A 12,920-nucleotide genomic window follows, 5' to 3' on the forward strand; every position below is an offset into this window, starting at 1 on the left:
GTGTAGTTAAATAAGTCTCCATACAATAAAATTGAATGAATGAGATGCTTCTGAAATGAGGGGTGAAAAACGAAAAATGGGCCTTCAAAATAGCAAAAAAAGGAAAAAAATGAGAGGAATAAGAAGAAGAGAATGTGAGGTGGAGAAAAATGAGGAAATTGTGTGTAATGATTTTATGTTTAGGAATTTTTCATCTCATTCTATGAAAAAAAGTTATTTTTTCTCTCGCATCTTCTTCTTAATGCAATAAAATAAAGAAAGAGGGATATGGCAGGAAGACATGAGTAGATGGATGGAATGCGGTGACTTGAGACGAGGATGAAAAGTTTGTCATACATCCATTCATAATTGATATTTCTTCTTTAATCGCATAGAATTATGGGCAATGTTCATGTTTACAATCCATTTGATGCTCATATTTATGGGATTGAATTTATGGATCATATTTGGTTGGGATGCTGATGCTGATATCTTAATATTATGGAGAATGTTCCCTTTGATGTTAATTAATTGCGTTTGTGTTTGATTGATAACCTTAAATTTGGATTAAATTGATGGTTTTAAAGGTTCGATGCTCTCAAATTTATATAAATTCAGTTCCGTTAAGGAAGGAATGGGTTCATAGATGATAGGAATGAGTTGCTAAGGAGATTCAGGATTATATTTTGATCGGTACATTCCTACTTCCTCAAAAAAAATCTTGAGTGAGACTTAAACTCACTTCCTACAATTTAAAATTGCATGCTCCTACAACTGAGCTTCCGGGGAACTTAAGACAAGGTACTCATAAAACTTCTTTCTCTATCCAGTTCAAATTACACAGCTTTTAGAGTTGCGCTACAACACAGCACAAATCCAGCATATTTTTGCGACAGAACCAGACTTATCTGATGTCTAAAAATTACTTCAATCGACGTCATAAATGTACAATCCCTACCCAAAATCCATTAAAACCCTTCAATAATCCACTAGAAATTCTCAATAAAAATAGACTAAATCCCAAATCAATTCAAATGAAATTCCATCATAAACGTGTCTGGTCAGCATGTTTGAGATTCTTCATACAATTAAAAATAATGTAAATTCCCTAAAATCCAAATGGATCCATTTGTAAAATTAAATTACATTTTAGGAAGTGTATGCAAATCATTTCCATTTATTAATAATTGAATAATCATGTAAGCGAAAGTTATGTACCAATATTCAGCATAATTCAATTAATTTTAATTGATTTAAGCAACGGAATGACTACCTCGAAAAAAGAAGTATTTTTTGGAGGAGATTAAAAATTCAATTTTATCTTTCATGCTTTCATTACTCCAATTAGAATCTTTATTAAGCGTATCTACATAGACCGACCACATTCCATTCTCATCAATCTCTTTCTATGCCTTAACCTCCCCAAGTATATTAATCTTCTTATTGTTATTTTAATTTAGTTATTGAATAGCTTCTCAACTTGGAACCGACAAAAAATAAGAATAAAGGCACATTTCAATCGCCAGATGTTCAGAAACAATAGAATTGAGCAAAAAATAACAGGGCCTTTATTAGAAATTCCCCAAATGGCGATGATTATTTTTCCATATTTTCACTTGAAAGAAACCAGCAAGAAATTTTCGATCCCAAAATATAAAAGAATTTGTTTAATAATTTTTATTACTTTTATCCTTTTTTGTGTTTCGGAACAAATTTTGCCACAGCAGCATATAGAGCCATCCATGTGCAGATGATGAAACAAATTGCAAATGGATTTGTTTTTGGGGAAATGGTATGAACGCATTCAACATTAAGCATAAAGTATTAAAAAGTCTGTAAAAGATTCACAAGGGAGCAATTTAAGTATGAACTGGATTGTTGTAATGTTATTGTAATGCTGAATTTTCTAGGAATTGGATTGAAATGATAAATTGGTGATTAGATTTTATGAGTTGGTCGATTGATCCGAAGCAGGGGTGTAGTCCGTATGCCTTTAAAATAAAGCTTCAAATGTATTCATACTGGCATTCTATGCTGGCCGTATAGATCAATTTTGATACTTGACCTTCTATAGATGTAGCCTACAACTAGCGCAATCACTGACTATCGGATGCCAATTCCCGAAGCCAAGTGAAATACTGTCGACAACTTCTTTCTATGCGGTCTTTTGACGCTTATGTGAACTTTTGCCATCCATAAATTTAGACTGAGTTAGACTTAACAGAGCTTCAACATGTCTGTTAAGCCGTGGCACACTAGAGTGCCTTCAAAAATATTGGAAAAGCCATTAACCGTATGCCGAATTAGATGTCAGTTGTGGCTAACTACCAAAGCGTACCACGAAAAGTATAAGGCTATCCACTCCTGTTTTAACACGATTATCCACAAAAATGCCAAATTACAGCCAGCAACTCAATATTCCCTCCAAAACTGCAAAACCTTAAAAAAATGTGCTGCATAATGAACAAAAATTTTTTAAAACAATTGGCAAACTGATGAACAATAAAAGTTACGAGTATAGCAAAGCAGCATTAAATGAGCAAAAGCGTGGATGGAGAAGAAAGAAAATAAAAAAGCCTTTCATTTCTCATTCTTTACTTCTTCGCCCCTTTATTTTACCTTCCAACCACATTTTATTTTTTCTATTGTGAGCGAAATAGCATGAGATATACTGGTTAAAAGTTCGCAAAAATGCGGAAAAAGGAAAAAAAAAAAAAGTTGTAGAATAATGGCACTTTTCCCATATAAACCGCAAAAGTTAGAACTCGGAGAAGGAAAGGAAATGAAATGAAAAAGGAACAAAAAACACATTCTGTCGAGCTGTGGATGGAGAAATGGAGTAAGAATAAGGAAGAGATGTAATTCTAGAATGATGATAGTAGCTCATAACTACAATAAGAGAAATTTATGATCTAAAATGGAGCTTAAACTTGTTGGAAATTACATGAAAAATATAATTTATGCCTCATGCACATAAATAAAAGCGGAAATTCCCATAAAAGTCATAATGGAAAAAAAGAGTTTAAGCCTAAAGAAAATTTTGTGTAGCATATATGAGCAGTTGTTGCCACGCGAAAACATAAAAAATGAATAAAAGAATCTCAAGAACACTTGAGTCTCGCATTAAAAGAGCTTTTGATTCATTTTATGAACAATTGTGTATTTGCCATTGTCGTAGGTTCTTCCTTCGTCCCGCGAGATGAATTGTGTACGAGAAAAAATGTATATAAATAAACAATTATCGGCAGCAGACACAACAACGAGTGATGAATAAATAGTTGTAAAAGTTTTAGTTACCGTCGTAAGATTGAGCTATAAAATTGCCCCACTGAGACACTTTTTGTTCCTGTTGACAGTCTTTTTTATAGCTTTTGTAGATTGAAAGTTTATACCTTGAAAGTTTTGAGACTTTTAGAGATATAAGAGTTATTGTGCTGTTGTTTTGATCTAGATTTATTTCTTGGTAATGGATACACTGTTCAGATCAAGAAGATTCATACCTGAGTTGATATTGGCTTGGAATTTCACCAAATTTGGCTACAGGCAATAGTCGCGGCAATAATTAGTCGGTATTATGACAAAGTATGTCTTCAGAGCATTCAGGACACGTAATTAGATTGTCGATTGAGGTACCAAAGTTCAGCAAAGTAGTCCTCTTATAGGCAATGAGCATCTGCAGTCTGAGACTCCTTAGGCAGTACTCGAGACTGTCCTGTATGTGAAAAAGCGCTCATTTCCACAAACTCAATATCCTCTAACCCCTTAACTTACCATTTATCTATCCATCTCCACAACTTTTGAGATTATTTTTATTAATAATAATCGTTTACATGCAAAACATTTTCTATAACCAGAAGCGATTATGCAATCCAAGCTTTGCGGTTTTACAGACTTTGTAATCTTTATAATCATTTATACAATGTGATAATGAACCGCAACTTATAAGGCGATAAAAGAACAATATATGTTTACACACAAAGTTTTTAACTCCGTATTGAAACAATAGAACCCTACAGTAACTCTCTATCTCCCATTTTCATGCATAAAAATCGTCGAGAGCTGAAAATAAAGATGCAATAAAAATAATTTCAACCATAAAAATTCCTATAGCTAAAATGGGTGAAAATTTTCACTTGATATCTTTATGTACCTTTATCCCAACATCAATTTCATGCACACAATTGGTGCGGAAGTGAATGAATAGAGATTTTTATTTTCGACTCGGCTAAAACCATATTTTGTGTGTAGATGAACGACCGAAAAAATGTATGTAGTGAAGGGGGTGTCATGCGAAAAAGCTTTGGCACGAGATCCTTTTGTGGTGTTATTTTATATGCCATTGAATAGACTTACACACGGTCTTATAGAGTAGCAAGAATGTAAAGGCAGCAGCAAAAAAGACTTAATTGACACGAGACATATAATAATAATAAACGTAGGAAAGAAGTAAACTTGATAGGCAATAAATTTTCCGTCATTTCTTTTATGTATTAATAGCAATTTATTATTGTGAATCTAGGAGCAAGAAACAATAGGTTGTTGGATGTCCTTTATATTATATTCGCTCTCACTTTATTGAATTATCTGGTAAGAGAAAAAAACGAAGCATCATCATCAGCAACAACAACAATGGCAATGACAAAAGCAACACCAAACGCTTTTTCTCATAAACATAAAAACAAGATCTAAAAGTGAAAGACTTCGTTGTGTGTATAGCAGGAGCAGGAGGCATGATGCAAGATTAGGAAATAGAATAAAGAAGGAGAAGCTTTTCGATAAGCAGATTTAAAGGCGCAGTTTTGATAATTTTCTATAGGGATGAGTCCAGTTTAATGAAACGATCCAAATAATGTTCAGGGATAGGTTCAGTTGCTCATGGAGAATAAGTTCAGTAGAAATTTGAAAGATTTGATAGAACGGGTTCAATATAATTCAAAGGATAAGATCAGTTTTGTTTGAGGGACAAGTGCAGTATGGCAATATGAAGAATAAGTTCAGTAAAATCCAATCACTTTAAAATCAGTAAAGTTTTAAAGACAATTGGAATTACCACTTGATAAATCGCATGAGAGAACATCATTATGGTTCCTCTCAATAATCCTTTGCTGACATCTTCAACATACATTTCCCTCAGCTTATGTAATGTCATCAGAAGCTTGTAATTCAAGTTTAAATGCCGGTAAAGTAAGCGATGCTTCTTTGTCATCAACCACAGAAAAAAACTAGCAATGCAAGCTAAAAAGCTGACGACAAGCACTCGATCTATTTCTGTCAAAAGGAATACAATTTCTCAGTTTCTGCAGTAATGTGCTAAAAACAACAGAAAATGAAAAAGAAGCAACCATGACAAAGAAGACTTTTTAAAAGCTGTGCTAAGTAATGTCCTCGTTTCATGTCATTATATGGAATGAAGGAAAAAGTTTCACGTCTAATGTATTTAATTACACAAAGTTTTTTTCTTTATATATATCAACGTTTATGGTTGTAAACAAAAGAGCGATGGAAGCAAAAAACGAGAGATTCCATTTAGACTCTTAAACAGGCACTTAATGTTGTTGTGTTTATATTGAGACTCAAGGATTTATCATTTGCAATATTATAGAGCTCTAACAAGCGTAGACAATTGCTCTCGACTACACAATCAGTGATATCTAGAACGGAAAGTGCAGGCAGAAAATTCTTAACATCCTCGAGTCCATAAATTATTTCCAGTGGATTCAATTGAATTGATATGAAGGTTAAGTCATTACATCCGCTTAGTTTTCTCAAATCAAATGATCTTATTTGATTATTAGAAGCTGACAATTCTCGAATCCTTTTCAATTTCCTTACAAAATTTATGTTCGAAAGTGTCGTATTGTCAATATTCAATGAAACAATTTCATTTCCATCACTTATATCGTCGCCATTGATTGCATTCAATTTGTTATTGTTTACTGTAAGAGCAATCAGACCCTTGAAGCGAAATAAATTGGATATGTCGTACAATTCGTTATCGGCCACATTTAGTCCATACAGTTTTTGATTTGTTCGCATAAACTTGCTGGATATGCTCGTCAATCGATTGTTTTGTAAAAATATATTACGAATTCGTATCGTGTTACGAAATAAATGATCATGAATTTGAATCAGGCAATTGTCATCTAGATAGATATATTCCAAAAATTTCAAATCATCAAATGCTCCCCTTTCGATATTATGAATAAGATTCGATTGAAAATTTAGAAATTCAATTTTCTCAATTCCATCGAAGAAGTTCCGCTTGATTGTTTCCAAAAGATTGACACCGAAATTGATATTTCGTACGTTTGTAAACTCTTCGAAACATCCAGCCTCGATCTCATTTACATTATTGTACATTAAATAAATAAATTCAATTTGGTCACGATTACCATACGCATAGAATCTGAAAATGTCCTTCGTCAGCGTCTAAAAGAGAATATGAAAGAAAAAAAAATATTCATAAGGATAAGGAACAATAAATTTGATGATGATAGAAAGATAATGTGAATGGAAAAATTGACGATAATGAGGGCTTGTTGAGGTTCTTTTGTTGATAATCAGCACTTACGCAACGGAAATATTATGAGGATATTTTTAATCGAATATGCTAAGGAGTACTGTACAATACAAATTGCGTCCCAAATTATAAGGAACTAAAAAAACTTTTTAAATCAGATTACATGCTGTTGTAGGAATGAATGACTGAATAAAGTAATTTGTAAGGGTGCAGAGCTAGCATTGAAAGCTTGAAAGCAGGATTTTGAGGTAATGATAAGGAAAGTGCTGAATATTGTTAATAAATAGCTGCAGCATTAAGTAATTTGCTGACTATCCAGGAATATCCAGCAAATTGTCATTCATGTCAATTGAATTTGAGAGCCTAATGTCGTCTGCTCAGTATTTTGAGTATGTACTCCTAGGATAAGACAGAATGAGCATTTAATGCCAATGCAGCTCACCCAAAACTCAAACTTCTCAACGACATTCTCCCATTCTCTTTATCAAACCCCTCTCCGCACTGATAGCGAGAATGTAAAATTTTCGGGATCAAAATATACAGTATGAAGCACAAATTCAAGAATGAGATAATTAAAATAGATAATGATGAACGACTTAAAGTGTAGAGTCGAAAATATTCCACAAAATATAAATTAAGTCAGCACACGTGAATATTCTCTGGAGCCCGGAATAAAAACTTAACATGTATACATTTCCCCGAGCATCTTCTTTAATGAAGTGTAAGCATGTGAGGTGCACATACGAATAAAAAAAAATAAACTTTTCATCACCTTAATTCCTTTGTTATTTATGTTCAGTAGATGTGTATCATTGTAGACATAAGACTCCACATTCTTAATATATTTCACGTGATTAATAGCTTTCTCTATTCGACAGTCAAGCTGAAGCGACGAGCAATGGTGAATGAGAAATAGCAAAAGGCCATACACAAAAAATTTTCTGTAATATTTTTTTTGGCGTGTAAAAAATCACAGCTAACAACCGAAAATTAAAATTAATGTGAAAATTACATTGCCGATGCTGCAGTCATGATTCTATGGTTCCTTTTCACTGTCCACCCACGTTTTATTTATTTATCTTATTTTTCCTGTTTATATTTTTTTTAACAGAAGGGAATGTAGACACAGCCACACAGTTTCACTGTACAATTTAATATTTATATATTCAGGATTGACCTCACACCACCCGAATGTCACTACTTAAAATGCTCATTCTTGCGAATGATTTGCTACTTTTATAAACTTTTTTTTTTATTCGCTCCTCGTCTCTTCTGACAGCCGTTCTTATTTTCATAAATTTTCTACTCATCTTCACCCATCTCTCATAGAGTTGGAGGTATTCTAGGAAAGTCAGGAGGGTAAAGTGTGCAATTTGTCCAGGATGTCTAATGACAATTTTAAAAGGATGATAATGAATGACACAGTGATGCTTATATTGTTTCAATTCCTAATTTATAGTCTGTATAGCACTTTGTAGGATCTGATGGAAGGATCTTTGGAAGGATCCATTAAAAAGTGTCAAAAACTGCGCTCTTATCACCTTTACTGCCGTAACCCTCCCACTAAATTTCAAGTGAATGACAGGCTCATCTCTATTTTGAATAGCATTCTTTTTTGTTAAATAGCAGGAAAGAAAGAAAATTCTCTGATGAGATTCTCAAGAGCAAATAAGATGCGTAATCATATGCGAATATAAAAAGTAATGTGGGGCTATAGACTGCATATGAAAGAGAACGAGATGAAGCGTAGGAAAGAGAATGAAAGAAACAAAAATGAAATGAATGAAATATAACAATGAATGGCTTTCTCATATTCACACAGCTGAAATTGTATAGATCTGGATAAGTGATCTGGATCTTACTGGATCTTGTTTTTTAGGTCTGGAAGTGACCTGGATTTACTGGATCTTGTATTTTAGGTCTGGAAGTGATCTGAATCTTACTGGATCTTGTTTTTTAGGTCTGGAAGTAACCTGGATCATACGGGATCTTGTTTTTTGTCAAAAATGAGCTTAAGTCCCTCGATCAATAACACAAGGACTTTTGTATTTCCACTATACCTGGTGTGAATTCAACTATTAAATAGTGATTCGCTTCATCGCCAGTTTAAGATTGATAAGACGACATCGTATGGCAATATCATATAAAATATTCACGGAGAAATTGGAGATTGAGGAAATTGGGTTATCATTTTCATATTTATTGTGTTCTATGTCTGAGAACAAGCCGTCTTCATCATCACATATTCACATAAAAAAGTCAATTTTCGATTGATAAATATGCATTTGATATGAAACGATTTCGGATCTACGAATATTTTTTTATGTCTACATGACATTCACGCAAATGTAAAAACACTTGATTCGGTTGTGTCAATTTCAATCCATACATCAATTTCACAGCTTTTCATTTTGATATATTTCCCATAGGATATATTAAACTTCACGCCTCTCAGTTCCTGAAATATGTTTTATGCCATTCCTTTAATCTTGATATTAGTTCAACATTATCGATGAACCTTTCACTATATTAAAATGTGGTATGAATGAAAATTGAAATTTAACAGATATCATGCTGCATATATACCCTAGTGGAAAAATTAAAATGTAGCGCATCGCTGGCAAATCGCGGTTATCTGGTTTCAATCTAGCAAGAATGAAATTTTCAATGCATTTTATAATACCCAAGAGTCTAGTCCTCCTTAATTATATTCAATCTTTTGATCATTATTGCTCATTCGTGTCGAACTTAATAATTTGAAGACATGCTTCCAATTTTAAATGGAAATTTCTAAATTGTAGGAATAAGGGTAGTCGGGTGTCAGATTGAGGTATTTTGTAATGCTGGCTATATGGCTATCTAACTGACAATTTAATTAGAATTTCAAGAGACATCCAAGAAGCAACTAAGGCATATCGAATAGATGACATTTCTAGAAAGTATTAACAAGCAAGTCTCTTTAGAGGAAACATTTTGACAGTTATGTCCTGAAAATCATGAAAAATGCCATCAAATTCACGCATCTTGCGGAAAATTTCTAAAATTGTTCCAATTACCACATACTTTACAAAATCCGGGAAGTGAATCCCGAATAAAGCATGTATGAATAAATGATGATATTTTTAAAATAAGACACAAAGCAGTAAGTAAATTTTCATGTTTGTTTGCTTTGAAGATGATGCTTAGAAAATCTGGAGGGTGGCAATACAGATATAAAAAGGAAAAACCAAGATTTGCTGTCAAAAGTGAAGAGACTTTTTATTTTTTATTGATTTTTTTGGTGCCAAGAACCGGAAACATTTCGAGGAGAATTTGACTTAAAATGAGTTTTCCTTACCCTAAAGTGGATGAGAAGTAATCAAACTTTTGGGATAGTAAGGAGTAGTTCCATAAAATATTGAATCATTCATGAATGACATTAAGTGATAATCAGCAATATTCTCCCCAGACCGACATAAAGTACCAAGTACACATCACATTATTATTCAAGATATATGCTACAGAAACAGGTACGATAAAATATAAAAAAGTACAATAAAAATAGTACGGAATCAATGAATACAGAAATTGCTGATAATGTAATTGTTTCTCTTTTATTTCTGCAAAAAAAGCAGCATAGCTGAAATGTGAAAATTGAAAAAAATCAGCTATTAAAATTTATCCACGTATTGTTTTTCATCGCTGTATAATCATGACTTCTGTACCACTACTACTACAACAATACAGCTCATTCTTTTCCCCTTTTTTCTCAGATCCTTATGTATACATCCTCTAACACCCCGTCTGAATTTAAATGAAAGCATACAAAAATGAGGCACAACTCCGTATTTTATTTTATGTGATGCTTTATAGATTTTTTTCATTCCATTCTTTACTGCACATTGCAACAACTGAATATATAAAAGGGAAAATTTTCTATTGCAGATATTCATAAATTTATATAAAGACTGTACTATGTAATGCATAAGTATGTCATTACTTGTTGGATCAGAGGATTATGAAGTGGCGTCGAGATTTTAATAAGCATATGATAGCTAATTCAGGAACACAATAACAACAACTATTCGAGATATTATTAATTTGAAGAAGCAATGAAGTCAGCAATAACGTTTTTTTGATATCATGCATGCATGATTTTGTTTATTTTGCATATTGTGCTGAAATCGATGAATCAGCATAACATAAAATATGCGCAAAATTTTCTCACATTAAATTTACATTAGTGCTTGAGTCAAATTGAAATTAATTTATGAGTGAGGCATGCATGCTTATATTTTGAAGGATTTTGTTTCGGGGATGAATGGTTTTGAGGAATTGTCATGCTGGAGAGGATTCTGAGGAAGTCATGCAAATTGTGGGAAAATAATTGGAATTGAATGTTGATGACTAGTCTCAGGATAGCTACACACTAATGGCTTTTAAACTCGATTTCTCAAGATTGTCTTAACCAAGATCCAGTCAAGACATCGAGAATTGTAATTGATTCTTTTGCTACCTTGCCAGTTCCCAATATCAAGTCAACTACTTCCAATCTCGATGACTGACTGCCTGCATTCTAAATTTTCAATTCAAACATCCACATCAGCTTCCATATTCAGCGATATAAATATTTCATACCTTTCTAAATCAATCATATTGAACAGACAAAATCTGTTGACCATTAAAACAACCATCAATCTCATGCACTACATGCAGCACTTCAAAGCAATCCTCTCAAATTTCCAAAACCTTAAAATGCCTCTTAATGGCAACAACAGATTATTCATGTTCATGCACTTCAGTTAAGGTGATTGTAGAAAGGCTTTTAAAATCAAATATTTATATGAAATTGGGCTCATGCCTATAGTCCAAAAATCATCATCATGTACATGCTTACTAAAAATATTTTCATGATCCATTGTGATTCATAAAAATTGTAAACTAAGCCATTTAGACTTAGAAAACAATAATTTAGTACATTCCTTCAATCCTCTCAAGTACAATTTTTTATATTGTTTGTTAAAGGAAATAAAATATGCACTGAAAAATACAGCATAAGAAGTAGTTTGGTATTCTGATATGATTGTGAATTAGAGGCACGTTTAATACACATTCACATGTACGTACGCTTTGCTCCCCTTTTATTACGATACTCGAAAAAAAGAGAGTAAAGGAAAAATCTTCAATCCCATGGCCATGATAAAGCAGTTATAACAGAAGCAGCATAACTAATGGATCAAATGGGAAGTTTTAAATACTCAACCCGTGTGGATGTAAATAAATACTTGAATTTGTGCTGCTTGTGAGAGAGAAAGGAAAGGTTTCTGTGTTCGAGTAAAATATATGAGGCAGGCATAAAGTAATAGTATTACGAGCGCTTTGAGCTTTTCTACACACACATTATGCTTCGAGATGTACGACCGACTTTAAAATTGGAATGAGATGGAATAATATTGAGAAAAAAGGGCCAGGCATGGAATTATATGAAAATTCTACTCGTAAATTGTGAAACGGCTTTCAATTTAATAAATCTATTTTTGATAGTCTTTTCCTTTGACTGCTCCGTATAAAGCTATTTCTCCATGATATAAGGCAGGGGTGGACAACCTTTTATTTTTTGCGGTAAGCCTCTACTGAAACCTCATATGGCATGCGGTTCATGGTGTGGGGCCGTGCTGTTTCGACACACGGTTCATGGTGCCGCAGCACACAAGTTGCCCACCACTGATTCTAAGCATATAGCAATGAGGGAAAATTGAACTTTATACAATCGAATGGAGAAAGTAAAATTCAACATAAAAATGAAAGAATTTTTCTTCCCTCAATATTTATCTTCTCATCCCTTTCATTTCCGTGGGTTGACTGACTTGCCGGGCTTTAGAAAAAACAATTTTCCAATTTTCTATCAAAGTTATTACAGAAAAAAATATTTTCTTTTTGTCTTGATAATAAATTTTACGTTGGCATAGAAATAGCGGACGAGCGAGCGTGGCAGAGCATTCGATTATATGTCTATTGAATTGATGTCGAGTTATGATGGAACGAAAGCTTCTTTTTTCAATATATACTCTTTCATAGATAAAATGCATTGACTATTACAGTTTTTTTTTTCAATATATATGTATATACAATAAATTTATTTATGGAATGAAAGAAAAATTCTCCAGCATGTGCCAGCATTTCAATTGGCCTCATAATTCATCGCATCTTCCATCCTCTTCTTGGTTCGAACTTTATCTTATGGAATATCGAGCTTCTTATTCTTCTGTTTGTCTAACTTTGTTGGACTTTTTATATTTGTTTGTAAGTCAGTCTATTTTTGGATGTGACTAATTTATGTTTAGATTATGGTGAAGTTAAAGATTGTCAGCATCTGATGAGTGCTGATGACTTCATGCTTTGTTTCTAACCAGTGCTCGAATTTGACTTGGATTCTGCATGA

At 33.0% G+C, this 12,920-nt stretch overlaps 1 protein-coding gene across 2 annotated transcripts in view; it reads left to right on the forward strand.

The window, feature by feature from the left end:
* Positions 1 to 12,920, forward strand: part of LOC139086495 (GATA zinc finger domain-containing protein 7) — a 46,360-nt gene that overhangs the window by 1,153 nt on the left and 32,287 nt on the right. The gene's annotated exons all lie outside the window — the stretch shown is intronic.

Source organism: Chironomus tepperi, unplaced genomic scaffold (genome assembly GCF_022539635.2).
Source record: "Chironomus tepperi strain 1889 unplaced genomic scaffold, CSIRO-AGI_Ctep_v1 contig_85, whole genome shotgun sequence".
Taxonomy (NCBI): domain Eukaryota; kingdom Metazoa; phylum Arthropoda; class Insecta; order Diptera; family Chironomidae; genus Chironomus; species Chironomus tepperi.